General features: G+C 42.2%; 1 long non-coding RNA gene across 4 annotated transcripts in view; it reads right to left on the bottom strand.

The window, feature by feature from the left end:
• The window catches only part of LOC111959386 (uncharacterized), a 37,233-nt gene that overhangs the window by 1,139 nt on the left and 12,846 nt on the right, over positions 1 to 23,248 (bottom strand). Inside the window, exon 5 of one of the 4 annotated variants that reach the window (XR_002876668.2) lies at positions 604 to 653. The exons of the other annotated variants lie outside the window; for them this stretch is intronic. This is a non-coding gene — a long non-coding RNA (uncharacterized lncRNA). The remainder of the gene's footprint in view (positions 1 to 603; positions 654 to 23,248) is intronic. 4 annotated transcript variants of the gene reach the window in all.

The following is a 23,248-nucleotide window of genomic DNA, read 5'->3' as shown; positions in this document are numbered from 1 at the left end:
AAGATCATGAGGGGGAAATTATTAATGAGGGAATTGGGACAGAGAGAGAGAGAGAGAGAGAGAGAGAGAGAGAGAAAAGATGAGATAGAAAGAAGATGAGAAAGACACTAGAGCAAGAGAAAGAAAGGTGAAGAGAGGGGCATGCAAAGATCCATCGCTAGATATGAGTGATGTGATTGACGCAAAGGTATGTAACAGATTGTAAATGCGGACTGAGGCAGAGTCCATGTTAAGCCCTTTGTGTGTGTGTGTGTGTGTTTATGTGTGTGTGTTTCTGTGTGTGTTTCTGTGTGTGTGTGTGTGTGTGTTTAACGAGCCACACAGGGTATTAGGAAGAAGGGTGAAGGTTAACAAGGAGGAAAGGCTGAGCATCCCTTCGCTGCCATAGAAGCACACCAAACGGTGTGTCCAGGACAAGGCAAGGACTGCATCGTTACCATGGAAACAGCCTCTGCCTCTCCCTCTCTCTCACACACACAGTGCGAAAAATATTAAAACTCAAGTACACCCAAAGTCAAGCACCAATGGCAGGGCGGCATAGTACAGTGGAGAATCTGATATGATCAGACTAGACATTGTAGACAAGGCGTTCCACACACTAACATTATCACACCCTGTCCTGATCTGCAGCGGCCATGTCCCTTCAAGGAGCCCTGTGGCACAGGGGAAGCAGAATATTAGCGTCTGACAGAAAAAAAAACACTAGGCCTGATATATCAAAAAGCTCTGTAGACTTATCAAGCAAACTGCTTTGACTTAAGTAGAAGTAAACCCGTCTGATTGAAAATGGTTGCAAAGGGCCTTTTCCATATGGTAAGACACTGCCGTCAACACAAGCTCATTTTATAGAAGTTTCCCCTCGATAAGAGATCAGTGTAAAAGAGCAGCACTTTGTTTTCATACAGTGCCTTCGGAAAGTATTCAGACCCCTTGACTTTTTTTTTTTTACGTTACAGCCTTATTCTAAAATGGAGTAAATAAAAAAAATCCTCAGCAGTCTACACACAATACCCTATAATGACAAAGCGAAAACAGGTTTTTAGAAATGTTTGCAAATGTATTAAAAATAAAAAACGGAAAATACTTATTTTTTACATAAGTATTCAGACCCTTTGCTATGAGACTCGAACTTTAGCTCAGGTACATCCTGTTTCCATTGATCATCCTTGAGATGTTTCTACAACTTGATTGGAGTCCCCCCGTGGTAAATTCAATTGATTGGACATGATTTGGAAAGGTGCACACCTGTCTATATAAGGTCCCACAGTTGACCGTGCATGTCAGAGCAAAAACCAAGCCATGAGGTCGAAGGAATTGTCCAAGCAATTGTCCAAGACAGGATTGTGTCGAGGCACAGATCTGGGGAAGGGTACCAAAAAATGTCTGCAGTATTGAAGGTCCCCAAGAACACATTGGCCTCAATCATTCTTAACTAGAAGAAGTTTGGAACCACCAAGACTCTTCCTAGAGCTGGCCGCCCGGCCAAAATAGGCAAATTGGGGGAGAAGGGCCTTGGTCAGGACCAAGAACCCGATGGTCCCTCTGACAGAGCTCTAGAGTTCATCTGTGGTGATGGTAGAACCTTCCAGAAGGACAACCATCTCTGCGGCATTCCACCAATCTGGTCTTCATGGTAGAGTGCCAGACGGAAGCCAATCCTTAGTAAAAAGGCACATGACACCTGCTTGGAGTTTGCCAAAAAMGCACCTAAAGCCTCTCAGACCATGAGAAACAAGATTCTCTGGTCTGATGAAACCAAGATTGAATTCTTTGGAATGAATGCCAAGCATCACGTCTGAAGGAAACCTGTGGGGATGTTTTTCAGCGGGAGGGACTGGGAGACTAGTCAGGATRGAGGTAAAGTTGAACGGAGCAAATTACAGATACAGTTGATACATCCAAATACATTTAAACTCAGTTTTTCACAATTCCTGACATTAAATCCTAGTAAAAATTCCCTGTCTTAGGTCAGTTAGGATCACCACTTTATTTTAAGAATGTGAAATGTCAGAATAATAGTAGAGAGAATAATTTATTTCAGCTTTTATTTCTTTCATCACATTCCCAGTMGGTCAGAAGTTTACATACACTCAATTAGTKTTTGGTAGCATTGCCTTTAAATTGTTTAATTTGGGTCAGACGTTTCGGGTTGCCTTCCACAAGCTTCCCATAATAAGTTGGGTGAATTTTGGCCCAGTCCTCCTGACAGAGCTGGTGTAACTGAGTCAGGTTTGTAGACCTCCTTGCTCGCACACACTTTTTTTCAGTTCTGCCCACACATTTTCTATAGGACTGAGGTCAGGGCTTTGTGATGGCCACACCAATACCTTGACTTTGCTGTCCTTAAGCCATTTTGCCACAATTTTGGAAGTATGCTTGGGGTCATTGTCCATTTGGAAGACACATTTGTGACCAAGCTTTAACTTTCTGACTGATATATTGAGATGTTGCTTKAATATATCSAAAATATATCTATTTTGTGAAGTGCACCAGMCCCTCCTGCAGCAAAGCACCCCCACAACATGATGCTGCCACCCCCGTACTTCACAGTTGGGTTAGTGTTCTTCYGCTTGCAAGCCTATCCGTTTTTCCTCCAAACATAACAATGGTCATTATGGCCAAACAYTTCTACTTTTGTTTCATCAGARCAGAGGACAATTCTCCAAAAAGTACAATCTTTGTCCCCATGTGCAGTTGCAAACGGTAGTCTGGCTTTTTTATGGCGGTTTTGAAGGAGTGGCTTCTTCCTTGCTGAGCTGCCTTTCAGGTTATGTTGATATAGGACTTGTTTTACTGTGGATATAGATACTTTTATACCMGTTTCCTCCAGCATATTCACAAGGTCCTTTGCTGTTGTGAACATGGTACCTTCAGGCATTTGGAAATTGCTCCCAAGGATGAAKKAGACTTGTGGAGGTCCACRATTTTTTTCRTGATGTCTTGGCTGATTTCTTTTGATTTTCCCATGATCTCAAGCAAAGAGGTACTGAGTCTGAAGGTAGGCCTTGAAATACATCCACAAGTACACCTCCAATTGACTCAAATTATGTTAATTAGCCTATCATATCCTTCTAAAGCCATGACATCATTTTCTGGAATTTTCCAAACTGTTTAAAGGCACAGTCAACTTAGTGTATGTAAACTTCTGACCCACTGGAATTGTGACAGTGAATTATAAGTGAAATAATCTGTCTGTAAACAATTGTTGGAAAAATTACTTGTATCATGCACAAAGTAGATGTCCTAACCGACTTGCCAAAAAAATAGTTTGTTAACAAGAAATATGTGGAGTGGTTGAAAAACTAGTTGTAATGACTCCAACCTAAGTGTATGTAAACTTCCGACTTCAACTGTAGACAGTTGATGAAAACCTGCTCCAGAGCGCTCAGGACCTTAGACTGGGGTGAAGGTTCACCTTCCAACAGGACAACGACCCTAAGCACACAGCCAAGATCATGCAGGAGTGGCTTCGGGACAAGTCTCTGAATGTCCTTCAGTGCCCCAGCCATAGCCCAGACTTGAACCRAATCAAACATCTCTGGAGAGACCTGAAAATAGCTGTGCAGCAACGCTCCCCATCCAACCTGACAGAGCTTGAGAGGATCTGCAGAGAAGAATGGGAGAAACTCTCCAAATACAGGTGTGCCAAGCTTATTTCGTCATACCCAAGAAGACTTGAGGCTGTAATCGCTGTCAAAGGTGCTTCAATAAAGTACTGAGTAAAGGGTCTGAATACTTATGTAAATGTAATATTTCCGTTTTTTATTTTAAATAAATTAGTAACATTTTCTTAAAACCAGTTTTTGTTTGTCATTATGGGGAARTGTGTGTAGATTGATGAGTGAAAAAAACGATGTAAWACATTTTATAATAAGGCTGTAATGTAACAAAATGTGGAAAAGGTTACATGATGTGGATAGCCTTATCAAATCATTAGTTGTGCTCTTTGGCGAGAAAGGTGATTTATACGTCTGTGGATGTGCACACAGCACAGCAGCACCTGCTCTGCGTTGATGTCTGTGAAGGAGCGTCTGGTCTGCAGTACCTCCGTGACTACAGACAGACAGGCAGCTGGCAGTAACAAKAATAAACATGAAGCCAAAACAAACCAAAGACGACCCCAACCACCCGGGGTTCAACTGGGGGTTGTGTGACAAACAGCCATGCAGACTAAACATCAACGGTATGAACAGACGTCTCTGGAGTGTTAACTGGAAGTTATGTAGCACTGATGTGACTTAGTGAGAGCCCCTCATTGACACGCATTGGCTGCAACAGACAACTACCCCAGAGCTGAGGCGCGGGGTGTGAAAGGTCACATCGGGGACAAGTACAAGGAGMGCGGTTGCCCATTCATTTTTTAAATTAAATTAGGACATGCTGTTCTCTGACCTTTCTAGAGAAATAAAGGAATAGAATAACAATGTTTTTGAGGAAATAAAGAGAGGGGTGAGGGACCTTGGTAAGGAAAACAGAGCTATAACTAGTTGATTAAACTGCCCTGGACAGGTCACCTCAGATAAGGGTCATTGGTGCCCGGCAGATGGAAATGGTGACTGTGTCCTTTGCCGTAGGTGTGTAGGGCTGTCAGCGGTGATGAGTGTCATGGTTGTGTCAATATTGAACCCAATCAAACATCTCTGGAGCGGTGATGAGTGTCATGGTTGTGTCAATACCTTCGCTCCTCCCAATACATTCCAATTTGCATCCTTGCAGCAAGTCAAATCAATCACATTCTGCTCAAGGTCTGAGCCGTCGAGTGATTCCTGTCGAACTGAAGGTTGATTTATATAGAAAAATGTGCTTGTGGTTAGGGACTTCAACATATTTGACTAACTTGCATGAAACTGAATGAATCAATATTTCATGAAGTTCTGATTACATTTTGATTGAATCTGAAGGGTAAGACTTTGTGAAGTGTTCTGTGTGMAAATGGCCGTCAAAGGACATTCTGTTCATGTTCGGTTCTGTGAGACATTCCTATCAGATCAGGACACCAGAGATATAGAGAAGCCATTAAACATCTCAAATGGATGGAATATGAGTTGTCTATCTAGCTGGCACTAAGCAGCCTTTTCTCCAAAGTGGAAAATACCACCCATTGACATGGCTGTGCAGGCTCTGGAGACTGGAGTGGAAAAGCAGATTCCCCGCACATAGGTTTTCAGAGAATTATTCTCAGGATGGAATCTGAGGCTGTATATCTCTCACCTTTTATAGCGATGGGAGCTGCTGGTCGGAATGAAGGAGGATGAAAGGGGAGCACTTAATTTAGCATTTCATAAGATGAAATCAGACCCATAAAAGTAAAGGAACAATATGATCTACGGGTACCACCGACCACATAAGTACACGTTCAGGGTATCTGGATTCCCGGAACATAGGACTTGTCAAACAACTAGTCAAATATACAGTATTGCCCAGGCATAGCACAWTTCATACTTAACATTTTACAGCTTCATCAGGGGTCTCTGGGTTATTCTCAATTATATCACTGGAGGCTCCTCAGAACAGGAAGGGGAGAACCATCCTCAGTGAATTTCATAATAAAAAAATGTGGGYAACATTTAATAAGTTATCCTTTTTAGATAAATCTATACTAAATATATTCATGTCACRAAACAATTGATTAAAAACACACTGTTTTTCAATTAAGGTCTACAGTAGCCAGAGGACCATATTGTAGCCAGAGGACAGCTAGTTTCCGTCCTCCTCTGGGTACATTGGCATCAAAACAAAACCTAAGAGGCTCACGGTTCTCACCCTTTTCCATAGACTTACACAGTAATTATGACAACTTCCGGAGGACGTCCTCAAACCTATCAGAGCTCTTTCAGCATGAACTGACATGTCCACCCAATCAAAGGATCAGAGAATMAATCAGGTACTGAAAGCATAAGCTATAGCTGGCTTGCACTGCAGTTCATAAATGTGTTTGACTCAAATAGAAAGACAATAGTTGAACAAATTAATTTCCTTAAAAATGAATGAGAAGCAAGAGAGAGAGAGAGAGAGAGASAGKMARAMRTKMWTMTKMTTMTWRWRTTTCACTGAGCTAACAAATGCAGTTTAGCCTACACAAACAACAGGCTCAAACAGAGAAGGACACAATGTTAGCTAGCTGGTTGGTTATGGCTATCCAACACTGGAACTCTTCCAAGTCAAGGTAAGCTTTTGGTTTTATTAATTTATTGCCACCGGGGCCCGCCGGTGTAACTGCTAAACTGCTTGCTGACTGTACACTGTACTGCATGATTGTAGCGGGTTTACTAGCGCATGTTAGCTCTAGTAGCTATGTTGACTATGACATTACCTAATACGGTGACAACAATGTAGGCTGTACGTAGCGGTTAGCGGTTATGATATTTTGAGGTAGTGCGCACATGCGGATATTCTGTGTTGAGCAGTTAACAAAGAAATAGGTACACCTATATGCTTCATTTAGAGTTATTAATGTAACTTTAGTTGTTTTACAAACGTTGGGCTATATGTTTTGATTTTTAATACATTGTAAGGCTGCATGATGCGACTCTAATGATGATTTGAAAAGAATGCATGAACTCTGCTTTGTTTTTTGCGCAGGCTTTACACACTTCATCAGTCTCTCATTCACAATTTAACAAGCACTTGATAATGCCTCAAATTGCCCAGCGGCATCCCCTTTGTGTGGACATAATGCCCCCTAAAAAYATTCTGGCCTTTTGCGGCCAATGGCAATTGTGCCCTTGGGTTAAATATAGTKATGATAATTCCCTTCTCCCTGAGTGCTGCTTGCTCCGAAGCACCTCTKACCTCACATGGATCTCCATCACATATTATCAGGTATGAAGGTAAGACCCAGAAGCAGACAATGTCGAATTAACAATGGTTTAATAATCCAACAGGGGCAGGCAATAGACAGGTCAAGGCAGGCAGGGGMCAGTAAACCAGAGATGGGGCAACGGTACCGGACGGCAGGCAGGCTCAGGGTAGGCAGAGGTCAACAATCCAGAGGTGGGGCAAAGGTACAGGTTGGCAGAAAGGCTCAGGGTCAGGGGCAGGCAGAGTGGAACAGGCAAGGGTCAAAACCAGGAAGGCGAGAAAAAGAYAGACTGGGAAAAGCAGGAGCTGAGACAAAAACGCTGGATGACTTGACAAACAAGACYAACTGGCAACAGACAAACAGAGAACACAGGTATAAATACCCAGGGGATAATGGGGAAGATGGGCGACACCTGGAGGGGGGTGGAGACAATCACAAGACAGGTGYAACAGATCAGGATGTGACACGGATAGCCTATAGAAATGTTGCGCAACATGAGCTCACATGAAGTGTTTGATTAGATTTRCAATTACATTTGCATTGATGTCAGAGTGATTAGAGGGACAATAGAGTGCTGACTACCAGTCAGTTAGCAAGTTTAAAAAAAAAAATGGAATATCCGAAACATACAATATACTTGCAGTGAAGTTGCTCAACAACTACACCACACCAGTCATCCAACAGACTATCATTCAGAGCGACACACAGAAGCATCCAGGGTCAATGCCCTGCTCAAGGGCAATGTTGACAGATCTCCCACCAGGCCAAAAAACGTGAACCCGAACCCTCCAAGATCCCCCCACAGTTCCCCAATAGCTGTCCCTCAACCATTCGAGACCACTCCCACAGTCCCCCCCCAAGAAGAAAAAATAAATAAAAAATACAATTAATTTCATCCCCACCCCCAAGAACCCCAAAAACCAACAACCAAGAAAATGAACTAAAGAGAAAAAAGAACAAGACAGAAGAAAACAACAAACAACAATGCAAAACAAACAAACAAAAGGACATCAAGGACAACTAAAATCATAACAACAATGCCAACTGTATATGTTTGTGTGCATGTCTGGCACTATTACATGTATGTGTGTGTTCCTGTATGTATTTATTTGAATGAGAGTGTGTGTATATGCATGTGTACAAACACCTGCACGGCATCAGCCTCAGGCAAACCGGCATTAGRTGTAAAAACAAAGTGTCATTCAAACWTACTTTTTATTATGTTTTATTTTGACTTTATTTTGTACTTTTATCTTTGACCATCATTCTATCTCCCGCACAGCAACTCCACTCCCACTCGTCTCCAATTCCACACCCCAACCCTCAGGTTCTCTCAGCCCATCCCACCTATCTCTGCTGGCCACCCTCTTCGGATTTCTACGCAACACATATCTTTCAACTATGCTGTGATGATTAACGTACAATTTCAATCTATCTAATCGAATAGAATAAACAGATTGCGAGTTGAAGATAAATACTTTTACTAAGAGTATTAGTATATTAGTAATTGACTGACCCGCTCTCTCCAGATCTCCTAACAATACTATTTCTAGGGTGAACCTAACAGTACTGTTTCCAGGGTCAATTTTCGATCAATGCTATGCATTMTCAGCCATTCCTGAACCTGAGACCAGAAACAGGATACCTGAGGGCAATACCAAAATAAATGGTATATTGATCTGTATGACACAGTTGTCAACATCCTGGTCCTCAAATGAAACTGGTATACTTTCCTATTTATGGTATTTTTATTCCTCATCTAGTTTTGATCCTTTATRTTGGGCAGACAGACCAGTTCCCTACCCCCTCCCGCTGCCACCTGGGGTGGAACAAAATACCCTTTTCAAACATCTTTCCCATAAATACAGGTATTTTATCAACCAGCGCATTTGAGTTCAGCCATAATATTTGTTTTATCTTTTCAGGGGGATGAAATTGAAATTGTAGCCAGCTCTGCAATGCTCGTTTGAAAAAGAGTGARACTTTGATTAATTTTTCAATTAATCAAAAATGAAACATGGCAATCTGCACAAAGGCAAAAAGGCCATTTTCAAACAATGGATGAGCTTTTCTTAGTAATCTACTTGAGAACCATTTAGGGTTCAAGTACAACTTTTGAATGAGTGAAGCTTTTAGAGAGAGGTTTAGTGCTTTTCTATTTAATAATCTCAACCCACGCAATTCATATTCATTAATTAGATAGGCATGCTTTATTTTGTCTGGTTTAGCGTCCCAGATAAAGCAAAATATTTTTTGCTCATATGATWTGAAAAACGAATCATCAGGAGTAGGCAGCGCCATAAGTAAGTGAATAAAATGAGATARYACTAAGGAGTTCATCAGGGCAATTTTACCATAAATAGACAGGTATTTAGCTATCAATGGTTGCAGGATCTTGTCTATTTTTACAAGTTTTCTATTGAAATTCATTGTGGAAAGATTATTTATATATTTTGTGATATGAATACCAAGTAGGTCTATTTCACCATCAGACCATTTTATAGGTAAACCTCAGGGTAATGTAAAAGTTGTATTGTACACTTCTCATAATTAGGTTTTAGTCCAGAGAGTACAGAAAAGTTATCTAGATCTTCATTGAGACATTGCAGGGATCTAGCTTGCGGACTTAATATAAAACTTGAGTCATCAACATACATGGACACCTTTGTTTTTTAGCCTTGGATTTCTAATCCTCTAATGTTGTTATTGGATCTGATTTTAATAGCTAGCGTTTCAATGGCCATAACGAATAGATATGGTGACGGCAGACACCCTTGTTTAACTCCGACAATTCAAAACTCTCTGAGAAGTAGCCGTTATTTACTATTTTACACCTGGGGTTGCTATACATTATTTTTACCCATTTTATAAGAGAATCACCTAAATTGAAAAAATACAGGCATTTAAAAATAAAMTACAGTCTTACTTTATTAAATGCCTTTTCAAAATCTGCTATAAATACCAAGCCTGGTTTCTTAGATGTTTCATGATGTACTATTATTTCTAGTAGTTGTCGTATATTATCTCCAATGTATTGTCCATGTAAAAAACCTGTCTGATCAGGATGAACAAAACCTTGTAGTGCTATGCATTTCGGTAGAATCTTTGCATCACAACATTGAAGTGTAAGGGGCCTCCAGTTTTTTTTAGATAGACTGGATCTTTATATTTGCAACCTGGGTCTTGTTTTAATAATCATAATAATCAGACCTTCCTGCTGAGTACCTGACAGACTACCATTTCTATAGGAGTAGTTAAAACAATCTAGCAATGGAGCTTTATGTATATCAAAAAAGGCTTGATATACCTCTACCGGTATGCCATCAAGCCCTGGGGTTTTTCCAGACTGAAAGGATTTAATAACCTCAAATATTCTTCCTCTAATTTGGCCTTCGAACTGATCTTTCTGTACATTTGTTAATTTTCAATTTTTATATAATATGGAAAGAATTCCTTACCGTATATTCCCTAGTGGGAGAGGATGAGACGGAAAGAGAACATCTGCCTAAAATATTCAGCTTCCTTTTTAAAAATAAAAATTCGGAGAATCATAGATGTCTTCAGTAATTGAGTTTCTGCTGTTATTTTTGTTAGCCTTCCTGTATTGGAGATTCAGGAAGAATTTTGGTGAATTTTTCGTTCCATATTCCATCCAGTTTGCTTTATTTTTGTAATAGATTACATTAGATCGTTCTTGAATAAGTTCCTCAAGTTCTTTTTGTTTCTCCTCTAACTTATTTTGTATCTCTGTAGTAACGTTTTTATTGCCATCTACCTGTACTATTAGTTCATGGATTTCCCTTGTTAGTCTGGTCTCTTTAGCTAGAAACTGCTTTTTTATTATTGATGAATATTGAATTGAATGACCTCTGAAGGTACATTTAAAGGTATCCCAAACAATAAGGGGATTTTCTGAACCTATATTATACTGGAAAAATTCAGTTAGAAATTATTTTGTCTTATTTTTAACTAAGTTGTCCTCCAGTAAACTTTGATAAAATGTCCAATATCCCTGTCCAAGTGGAAATTCTATAAGAGTTATGTGAAGGCCAATTAGATGATAATCCGATCGCAWTCTGTCTCCTATTAAAACTTTTTTAACCTTTGATGCAAGAGAGAAAGAGACAAGAAAGTAGTCAAGATGACTAGCTTGATTAAGTCTCCTCCATGTATATCTCACTAAGTTGGATTTTTTAGTTTTCAAATATCCACTATTTCTAATGTGTCCATAATATTTGTGATTTCCTTAAGGGCACGGTGATGATAGTTTGTAGAGTGATTACCTTTACAGTCCATTGAGGTACTTAACACCGTGTTATAGTCTCCTACCATAATGATTTGATCATTTGTTGCCTGTAAGTTCAATAAATTGGTATAAATATTTTCGAAGAAGTATGGATCATCCTGATTTGGACCAAATAGATTAATGAGCCAAATACATTTTTTGTCCATTTTCATATTCAAAAGGATCCACCTTCCTTGCGAATCATTCCTGACTTTTTGCATATTCAGATACATTTTTTAAAATTGTATTTTGTATTTTTTTATTGAATATTCAAAACATACAATATACTTGCAGTGAAGCCGCTCAACAACTACATCATACCAGTCATCCAACAGATTCCCATTCAGAGCGACACACAGAAGCATCCACACATCCCAGCATTTCCATAGCAACTGACGTTTCACATGATTATGAAAGAGGCCTTGCATTACCCTAGAGTTAGCAAGTTTGGTAAGCTACTAATGGCCATCAGCAGCATCAGAGCTTGGAGAAGACTAAWTACTGTGACTAAACGGTCACGTGGAATTTGACTGCCTTCATGACTTGTGACTGCCAGTGTGGAAATAATACAGTCACTGTAACAGCCCTAGTCACAGACACCTGATGTGTTGTGCACTGAAGTCCACAAGCTAAGGGAAAGATGAGAGAAGGAGAGTGCAAAGAGGCAAATTGTACAAAGCACAAAATGATCATGCTGTTTGTATGTGGCTGCTATGAAAGTGAACTGTATTTGCTTATGATCAGGGGTGTATTCATTCCGCAGATTCCGTTGAAAAACATTTCTTTAAACGGAAGCAAACAGAACGGGGATAAACATACCTGAATTTGTCCAATATAAACTTGTTTGCAACTGTTGGACTAATGATTAAATTATCAAATACACTGCTCAAAAAATAAAGGGAACACTTAAACAACACAATGTAACTCCAAGTCAATCACACTTCTGTGAAATCAAACTGTCCACTTAGGAAGCAACACTGATTGACAATAAATTTCACATGCTGTTGTGCAAATGGAATAGACAAAAGGTGGAAATTATAGGCAATTAGCAAGACACCCCCAATAAAGGAGTGYTTCTGCAGGTGGTGACCACAGACCACTTCTCAGTTCCTATGCTTCCTGGCTGATGTTTTGGTCACTTTTGAATGCTGGCGGTGCTCTCACTCTAGTGGTAGCATGAGACGGAGTCTACAACCCACACAAGTGGCTCAGGTAGTGCAGCTCATCCAGGATGGCACATCAATGCGAGCTGTGGCAAGAAGGTTTGCTGTGTCTGTCAGCGTAGTGTCCAGAGCATGGAGGCGCTACCAGGAGACAGGCCAGTACATCAGGAGACGTGGAGGAGGCCGTAGGAGGGCAACAACCCAGCAGCAGGACCACGACCTCCGCCTTTGTGCAAGGAGGAGCACTGCCAGAGCCCTGCAAAATGACCTCCAGCAGGCCACAAATGTGCATGTGTCTGCTGATGTCTGCAGCATTGAAGGTCCCCAAGAACACAGTGGCCTCCATCATTCTTAAATGGAAGAAGATTGGAACCACCAAGACTCTACCTAGAGCTGGTCGCCTGGCAAACCTGAGCAATCGGGGGAGAACCGGGGGAGGTGACCAAGAACCCAATGGTCACTGACAGAGAGTTCCTCTGTGGACATGGGAGAACCTTCCAGGAGGACAAACATCTCTGCAGCAATCCACCAATCAGGCCTTTATGGTAGAGTYCCAYACAGAAGCCACTCCTTAGTAAAAGGCACATGACACCTGCTTGTAGTTTGCCAAAAGGCACCTAAAGACTCTTAGACCARGAGAAACAAGATTCTCTGGTCTGATGAAACCAAGATTGAATTCTTTGGCCTGAATGCCAAGACTCACGCATGGAGGAAACCTGGCACCATCCCTACGGTGAAGCATGGTGGTGGCAGCATTATGTTGTGGGGATGTTTTTCAGCAGGAGGTACAGGGAAAGATGAATGGAGCAAAGWACAGAGAGATCTTTGATGAAAACCTGCTCCAGAGCACTCAGGACTTCAGACTGGGGCAAAGGTTCACCTTGCAACAGGACAACYACCCTAAGCACACAGCCAAGACAACGCAGGAGTGTCTTCGGAACAYGTCTCTGAATGTCCTTGAGTGGCCTAGRCAGASCCCGGACTTGAACCCGATTGAACATCTCTGGGGAGACCTGAAAATAGCTGTGCAGCAATGCTCCCCATCCAACCTGACAGAGCTTGAGAGGATCTGCGGAGAAGAATGGGAGAAACTCTCCAAATACAGATGTGCCAAGCTTGTAGCGTCACACCCAAGAAGACTCAAGGCTGTAATCGCTGCCAAAGGTGCTTCAACAAAGTACTGAGTAAAGGGTCTTATGTAAATCTGATATTTCAGATTTGTATAAATTTGCCAAATTATTTAAAAAAACCCTGCTATGTCATTCTGGGGTATTGTGTGTAGATTGATGAATTAAATAGTTTRCCCCCCTAATTTTAGAATAACGCTGTAATGTAACAAAATGTGGAAAAAGTGAAGGGGTCTGAATACTTTCCTAATGCACTGTAAGTATTGGCTAATACGCATATTCAGCTGTCGTTGACTTACTCCACATTTTGTTGTGTTACAGCCTTCAGAAAATTCCCAGAATATACACTGAGTGAACAAAACATTAGGAACACCTTCGTAATATTGATTTGCACACACTTTTGCCCTCAGAACAGCCTCAATTCGTCGGAGCATGGACTCCACAAGGTGTCGAAAGCGTTCCACAGGGATYCTGGCCCATGTTGACTCCAATGCTTCCCACAGTTGTGTAAAGTTGGCTGGACGAAAGTAACCCGGACGACGCTAGGCCAATTCTGCGTCGCCCCATGGACCTCCTGGTCGCGGCCGGCTGCGACAGAGCCTGGGCTCGAACCCAGAGTCTCTGCGATGCAATGCCTTAGACCCCTGCGCCACCCAGGAGGCCCAGCTTTCCCAGTTTGACAACAGATGCAGCTACGGCGGGAGAAATCAATATGCGAATATCACAGCCAATCACAACACTGGTGAGTAAGTAATACTGTGAAACACTATTATTCCACTATTGGCGGCAGAAATATTATGGACATTTTCTGAAATTACAAAGCAAAAATCCTCACCCATCTACACACAATACCTCATAATGACAAAGTAAAAACACAAATAAATAAATAAAGGGGGATACCTAGTACAACCTGTACAACTGAAGGCATTCAACTGAAATGTGGCTTCCGCATTTAACCCAACCCCTCTGAATCAGAGAGGAGCGGGGGGCTGCCATAATTGACATCCATGTTAAGACATTTATGCACATTTATAAAAAAAAACATTAAATACAGACATATCTAATTGACATAAATATTCACACCCCTGACTCAATACTTTGTAGAAGTACCTTTGGGTAAATCTCTAAGAGCTTTCRACACCTGGATTGTGCAACATTTGCCCATTATTCTTTAAGCTCTGTCAAATTCGTCATTGATCATTGCTAGACAACCATTTTCAGGTCTTGTCATATATTTCCAATAAATATAACTGTTTTAAAGACCATAGGCCTCTTGGTGAAATCCCTGAGTGGTTTCCTTCCTCTCTGCAACTGAGTTAGGAAGGAAGTCTGGATCTTTGTAGAGACTGGGTGTATTGATACACCATCCTAACTTTACCATGCTCAAAGGGATATTCAATGGCTACTTTTTTCATTTTTACGCACCTACCAATCGGTGCCCTTCTTTGCGATGCATGTGGTTGAATCTGTATTTGAAATTCAATGCTCGACTGAGAGCCATGCAGACAATTGCATGTGGGGGTGCAGAGATGAGGTAGTCATTGAAAAATCATGTTAACCACCATTATTGCACACACGGGGAGTCCATACAACTTGTTAATCAAATTGTTACTCCTGAACATATTTAGGCATGCCATAATAAAGTGGTTAACTTAATGACTCAACACATTTCAGCTTTTCATTTTTAATTTGTAAAAATGTCTAAAAACARAATTCCACTTTGACATTATGGGGTATTGTGTGTAGGCCAGTGAGAAAAAAATCTCAATTTAATCTACTATAAATTCAGGCTGTAACACAACAAAATGTCAAAAAAGTCCAGGGGTGTAAATACTTTCTGTAGGCACTGTACAGTATGTAAGCCCTTCTATGACACATTCTACTGTGCTAACGCTGATAGGAAGGTCCTGATAAAGGACTGTCTCAGGTAGCAGCTGTTTGCACGGGACTTTATTTGGTCTCACTGGAAGGGTGCAGGTGAAATCCTCATTCTGAAACCTCACCATCATCAGTGAGCCATATAAAGTGGGTTGCTTTCATAAGAAACGTTAATTTTCATTTTTCGTTGGAAAACCATTTTCCGTTGTGTGCCCTAATGTACATGACCCAGAAGTGGGAACTGTTTTTGATCTCACTAATGGATTAATTGAACATCCAGATGCGAGCCGTCCCAGAGTGTCTGGTCGTCTTGAAAGCGGGCATCTATGGTGGCTAATTTGATAGACTACAATGTCTGGCAGCCAACAGCAGCCCATACACATCCTAATTAAAATGTAAATGAAACTGTTGAAAACCTTTCAGATGTACTGAAAACATTCAAGGCCAGAAATACTATGCTTCTTCTATCCAAAATCAAGCATAAATTCAGATCAACTGTAAAATACTGTAGTGCATCAACCTAAGACGCCGTTGGTGTATCATCATCATCATCAACAACAGGAGACCACACAAGTTGCTGCTCAATTTCATTTACATTTTTAGCTTCCTCTATCCTCTGACTCTAATGCTAGATTATGAAATGCCATATGACTAATGTAGACATAATTTGAGTGACAGTTGTTGGAATGCGGATATTACTGGCAATTGAGGGTAATCATTGCAGACAAGTCCATGATTAAAACTGGGTCTCTTTTTTGATTTCTTGAGTAAGGCAGCTCCAAAATGCAGGTGTTTCAGCCTAGCTTACTGCTTTCTGTGGTGGTGGGGCAGCCAGTGGAAAATACGGAGTGTAGGGGTTGGTAATGTTCTCTAGTTCCGCCGTGATTGGCTCAGTGTTCTGTCACTCATGTGGACACTACGTCACCGCCCAATCTAACGGTAGAACTAGAAAATTCAGGCCCCTTGGGTGCTGCCATAGAGTTACATTAGACGTGCCCAACCAAGAAGGCTAAAGGTCAATGGCCACAGATAAAATGACGTCAAATCACGTTATATCTACAGTAGCTTTGATTGGACTGATCATGTCAACCTCATCCTTTCAAAATGTTAGCTAGCAGTCATCATCATGAATCAAGTCGACGATCTACTGGCAAATCCWTTTAAATCCTTGTCATATGAAGACAAATAATAAATAGAAATTATAGATAAAACGTATCGGTGCTCATCGGACATTGGACAAACATTACGCAACAAGTTGGAAATATCAAATTCAACAATGAGTGGTTTGGAAGGAATCAGTGGCTAACTGCAAGCATTGCAAYGCAATKACTAGCCTYCTATTCAGTGGAGTGGGTGTGTGGTCCCAAGTCTGGGTTTAAGGGTCTCTTTTCCAAGCTTAAAAGGACAAACATTAAACATTGGCCATGCTGTCAATCCAGCAGGACTTCTGCTGCGCTCAAAACAACTTGAAACTCGTAACTGGGAAATCTGACATCAGTGAGTACAAGACAACTGGTAACTCAGGAAAAAAACGAGCTCCGACTGGGAAAATACTTTTGAACAGTCATCCAACTCAGAATTGTAAGTCAGGAACTCGGGCCTCTTTCTAGAGCTCATACCTGAAGATCACTGACGTCATCATGATTGGACCTTGTTTTTTTCCAGAGTTCCCAGTTGTCTTGAATGCACCATAAATCCAGAGAATGCCAGACTTTGATGACAGGGATATATGTATACTGTAGCTAAGAAAGTAATACTAAGTGTATGTTGTGTAGTAGCCCAAGTGCCTCACCCTAATAATTTGGTCCCTTTTCCCKTCTTAATTTCGCCTAATGTTCTCACTTGGTGGTTCACATGTAGCCTATAACCTGTTTTAGAGAAATGTCATCATTMAATATTTTAAGAGCTTTTACTGTCTTRTTATATGCCCCCTTCATTTATCCTACGGTTCTGACTTGGTATTACAGGGAGAAAACTGTAAGAACGGCCAATGTTCTGAATTCTGTCGATGTACATTTCAAAAGTGCTGAACAAATAGTTATATTGACTACGTCCTAGCTCGCTCGTTAATGTTTTAAATCAAAATTACGGATTGCCTCTTATCCGCTCATCGTCCCCTTATGCCATAGTTTGTAAATCTCAATTGTCAGTAGAAACCACATTTGTTTAAGCAAGTCAGCCATATCAGCTATGTTTTTTTTAAAGGCAGTAAATGAAGTTGAATGAACTATTTTGCTGCCAGACAAGGCTCCGCTGATAGCCAGGTGTAGCAGTGGTAAGGTGTTGGGACTGCTGGTGGGCACCATTTGTCACCAGTATAGTGCAATTAATGTATTCTTTAGTGCTCTGGCTTTGCTGGCATGCATATATTTTTTTAATTGTTTGCTGTAAATACTAAATCCTAATTCTCCATTAGCCAGTGTGCTTCAATAAGAAACAGTGCTGTCACTACGAGTGTTGCACGGTATACCGAAACTTCTGTACTTTTTCCTTTACTAAAACATGAAAAACAGTCCGGTAATAGAATTGTTGTTACTTTCCGTACTTCTGTCAAATGTGCCTCATGGAAGTCTGTTTATCAGTGCAGCCGATGTCCCCTTACAGCGCGAGTGCACCGTGCCTGCTCCACTTATCCTGCACCGGGAGTCTGGGCTGTATCATGTTAGCTCCCCACTCATGCCTCCCAGAAGTTAACACACTTGAATAATGCYACATGGCATGTAGAAATGTTGAAACTGTTATTTACTGTTCACAGAACAATGTCCATACAGGCAAGAACACTTTACAATGCAAGATGATACTGGTAGCTTCCAGCTTTGTAGGTACACTTTGATCAGTCCCAAATGGAAGGGAAACTGATAGTTTGTCATCTGCAGCCCCATGAAATCAACCAAAACAAGCTCAATAACACAATGCATGCATACACTCCTATTGAATATGCATTGACCAGTATATTGTGAACTGGCCTAGGCTACATCTTGATTTACCCAGTTTATCAAGAGATTTACCATTCAAATAAATGACTACTATCAGGAATCAAGGTAAGACCCAGATGCAGTCTCATCGAATTGACAATGGTTTAATATTCCAACAGGGGCAGGCAATAGACAGGTCAAGGCAGGCAGGGGMCAGTAAACRAGAGGTGGGGCAACGGTACCGGAAAGCAGGCATGCTCAGGGTCAGGGTAGGCAGAGGAGACAAAGGGCTGTGAGACATAGGTTTGACTCTGGACACATGAAAGGTGGTATATGAAGGGTACGGMGCAACAGAAGACGAACAGCAGAGGGGCTAATAATCTTGGAGATGGGAAATGGGCCGATAAACCGGGGGGGAGAGTTTGCGGGATTCCACCCGGAGTGGCAGATCCCAGATGGATAGCCATACCTTCTGCCCGAAACYATGCCGGGGTCCGATGGCGATCCGCTTGTCGTCGATACCTGGAGGTGGTCTTGAGGAGGGCCGACAGGGCTCTCCTGCAGGTACAACGACAGKGGCGGACAAACATCTGGGCAGAAGGTATGCCGACCTCTTCCTCCTGCTCGGGGAAGAGCAGGGGCTGATACCCCAGGGAACACTCAAACYGAGWGCAGGGAAGGGTGTTGCGGGCGTACTCGACCCACACCAGCTGCTGGCTCCAGGAAGTGGGGTTGGCGGAGACCAGGCAGCGCAGAGTAGTCTCAAGATTCTGGTTGGCTCGCTCCGACTGGCCATTGGACTGGGGGTGGAACCCAGAGATTAGGCTGGCCGACGACCCAATGAGGGCGCAGAATGCCTTTCAGAACCGAGACGAGAACTGCGCTCCCCGATCGGAGATCATGTCCACGGGCAGTCCATGGAACCAGAAGACATGCTGCACCATGAGCTGGGCCATCTCCCAGCTCAAGGGGGTAGTTTGGGTAGAGGAATGAAGTGAGCGACCTTGGAAAACCGGTCGAGTACAGTCAGGATGGCAGTGTTGCCTTCAGACGGGGGGAGATCCGTGATGGAATTCAGGCGGAGACAAATGTGGTGACATCCGGAACCATCGTAGGCCACCAAAAGCGTTGTCGCACGAAGGCCAAGGGTCCGATGGGAGCCCGGGTGGCAGGCAAGCCTGGAGGAATGGGCCCACTCCAGGACTGCAGAGCAGACAACATCAGTCAGGACAGGCAAGGGTCAAAACCAGGAGGGCGAGAAAAAGAGAGACTGGGAATAGCAGGAGCTGATAACAAAAACYCTGGTTGACTTGACAAACAAGACGAACTGGCAACGGACAAACAGTGAACACAGGTATAKATACACAGGTGATAATGGGGAAGATGGGCGACACCTAGAGGGGGGTGGAGACAATCACAAGGACAGGTGAAACAGATCAGGATGTGACAGACTGCCATTATGTTATGCAGTTAGATTGTTTTTTCCGAAGTCAAACTGATTGTATGATTGATTCACTAATGCATACATGTCTCTGAAAATGTTTCCAGTAGAAAAAGTCTAATGTAATGATATTGAACTCAAAAGATGCCCAACGATTGAACAGAGCAGTAGCTGAATTTGGGTCTGGATCAGTGCCATTCTGTGACTTGGACTAATATGTCTTCTTGTCAAATACTGTATAGAAAAGGATATTTACCATCTACTATTCTTTCTAACCAGGACTAAAGAAATAAAAAATAAAAAAATAGTTTTGAAAAGTGAATCTTGTATTTCTTGCAATTGGATTAAATGGTAGTTAAAATGACTAAATGGTGAGCCTATCATCTGATGTAAGATAGGGGGCATTACAAGTTATCAGTTTAGWGTTTTGTACTTAAGAGTTAAAAAAATATACAACTTAGATCTGAAAAATGTGGCAGGGTGATTGAAAAAACACGTTTAGAAATTGTGTCAATATAGCCCAGTGGCTCTGTCGTGTTTGATCAGGCCAACAGGTAGGCTCGTCATTGTTTTCAGTGTTAGACCGGGATGTGGGCACACCATAAAAAAACGGACAGGCCAATAAATCAAGCCCTCACTCAGGGGAGATAGTTGTGATTGGACCGGGGCAAAATGCTTCCATAACACTTGCTTTCACCATCCAACCACTGAATTTATGATTTTTCCCAGTTGTCTATCGCTAAGACATCCACACTTTCCCCCATGGAAATATGCAGAGAACAAACTTGAAGCCCAAATGTATAAACAATAGTGATAAAGATGTTTGGTGTAAAACATACTTTAGAGGACTCCTGAGATTCTCAGGAGGCCCCCAGGCAGTAGGCTATATTACCCCTTACTGGTGAGTAATTAAGTAAGGTAAGTCAAATCAAACTTTATTTGTCACATGCGCCGAATACAACAAGTGTAGACCACAGTGTGAAATGCTTACTTACAAGCCCTTAACCAACAGTGCAGTTCAAGAAGAGTTAAGAAAATAATTACCAAATAAACTAAAGTAAAAATWAAAAATTGTAAAAAGTAARACAATACGTAACAATAATGAGGCTATATACAGGGGTTACCGGTTCCGAGTCAGTGTGCGGGTGTACAGGTTAGTTGAGGTAATTTGCACCTGTAGGTAGGGGTGAAGTGACTATGCATAGATAATAAACAGTGAGTAGCAGCAGTGTACAACGCAAATGGAAGSGGGGTGTCAATGTAAATAGTCCGGTGGCCATTTGATTAATTGTTCAGCAGTCTTATGGCTTGGGGGTAGAAGCTGTTAAGGAGCATTTTGGTCCTAGACTTGGCACTCTGGTACCACTTGCCGTGCGGTAGCAGAGAAAACAGTCTATGACTTGGGTGACTGGAGTCTGACAATTTTATGGGCTTTCCTCTGACACTGCCTATTATATAGMTCCTGGATGGCAGGAAGCTTGGCCCCAGTGATGTACTGGGCTGTACGCCTGTAGCGCCTTACGGTCAGATGCCGGGCAGTTGCCATACCAGGCGGTGATGCAACCAGTCAGGATGCTCTCGATGGTGCAGCTGTAAAACCTTTTGAGGATCTGGGGATCTTTTCCTGTAGTCCACAATCAGCTCCTTTGTCTTGCTCACATTGAGGGAGAGGTTGTTGTTTTGGCACCACACTGCCAGTTCTCTGACCTCCCTATAGGCTGTCTTATCGTTGTCTGTGATCTGGCCTACCACTGTTGTGTCGTCAGCAAACTTAATGATGGAGTTAGAGTCGTGTTTGGCCACGCAGTCGTAGGTGAACAGGGAGTACAGGAGGGGACTAAGTACACACCCCTGAGGGGCCCCAGTGTTGAGGATCAGCGTGACAGACGTGTTGTTGCCTACCCTTCCCACACAGCGTTCTCACATAGGTGTTCCTTTTGTCCAGMTGGGAAAGGGCAGTGTGGAGTGCGATTGAGATTGCGTCATCTGTYGATCTGTTGGGGCAGTATGCAAATTGGAGTGGGTCTAGGGTTTTRGGGAGGATGCTGTTGATGTGAGCCATGACCAGCCTTTCAAAGCACTMCATGGCTACCAACATGAGTGCTACGGGGCGGTAATCATTTAGGCAGGTTACCTTCGCTTCCTTGGGCACAGGGACTATGGTGGTCTGCCTGAAACATGTAGGTATTACAGACTCGGTCAGGGAGAGGTTGAAAATGTCAGTGAAGACACTTGCCAGTTGGTCCGTGCATGCTTTGAGTACACATCCTGGTAATCTGTCTGGCCCTGCAGCTTTGTGAATGTTGACCTGTTTAAAGGTCTTGCTCACATCAGCTACCGAGAGCATTACCACACAGTCATCCAGAACAGCTCTCCGTGACCCTATTTTTTTTATTTAACTAGGCAAGTCAGTTAAGAACAAATTCTTATTTACAATGACGGCCTAGGAACAGGGGCAGAACAACAGATTTTTACCMTGTCAGCTTGGGGATTCGGTGTAGCAACCTTTCGGTTACTGGCCCAACGCTCTAACCACTAGGCTACCTGCCACTCCATACAAGAAGATTTCTCTGAATGTAGCCTGCCTGAGTCAAACCCTTTCATATGCCATAGAGAAATTGACATATCTTTGTGTGCTGTGTGTGCACTCGATCTAAATCACTCACACCTCTCCATGACTCCACCCTGCCAGGGGGATACCGACAAAAGCACACAAACACATTGAACCTGATGGACACACGCAGCTCGTCTGTGCTCAGTGACCTTGGTGGGCACACGGAAGAGGAAGGGAGGGGACACACAGCTGACAGACTGACAGCTGGGTGAAACTATTGCCACAGTGTCTCATCCAGCATACACATGTCACATACTACTTCTCATTACGGCCTGGGCAGAATAATACATCACTAACATAGAATGACTGCATAAGGAGTGAGTGGATCGAAATGTGTACGTATAAGTGAGATATTCTATAACCCTTTATTCCAAAACAATCTAGGCTACTCATATTAAAACATGTCAGACATACCACTTCCACACATTCCTATCACAATGTACGATGGTGCGCTCTCCATGGTTCTATTGACTGTTTTCGGCAGCAGCTCTCGATATGTCTACTGTCTGAGTAACTGTAGCTAGTGTCTCTCCACTTCTAAACATCTGCAGGACAACAAGGTATCAATTCACATACTGGGAAAGTCTGACAAGAGGATGGGAAAAAACAGTGGCAGCAACATGCTCTGGTCTATGTCGCTTCTCATCACGACCAATGAGAGCACACCTAGGTATCAATTCAAAATAAAAAGGGAGCTGGTCGGGACTACAGGATGTTAAGCACATGGCTGCCACCTGCAGGAAGGTCTGTAAATTATACGGCGAACTGACACATTTTATTGTCAGTTATAAAAGGGTGTCATCATAGGACGTGAACAGTGTGTGAACTCATAGGGGCAAATGATACTCTAGATAGAGAGGCCTTTGTGTAAATGAGGTGTGTACAGTTTAACTATGATCAAAACCTTCAGAGTAAATTCTGTTTGAAGTGAATGAAATACACAAATACTTCCTTGAGAGTGAATGAGGGGTGATACATCAAAACAACAAAAGTCCATCAGTATTTCCTCCATATCAGACCCAT

The sequence above is a fragment of the Salvelinus sp. IW2-2015 genome, linkage group LG36, assembly GCF_002910315.2.
Source record: "Salvelinus sp. IW2-2015 linkage group LG36, ASM291031v2, whole genome shotgun sequence".
In the NCBI taxonomy this organism is placed as follows: Eukaryota; Metazoa; Chordata; class Actinopteri; order Salmoniformes; family Salmonidae; genus Salvelinus; species Salvelinus sp. IW2-2015.
This window is presented reverse-complemented; position numbering and strand designations above follow the sequence as displayed.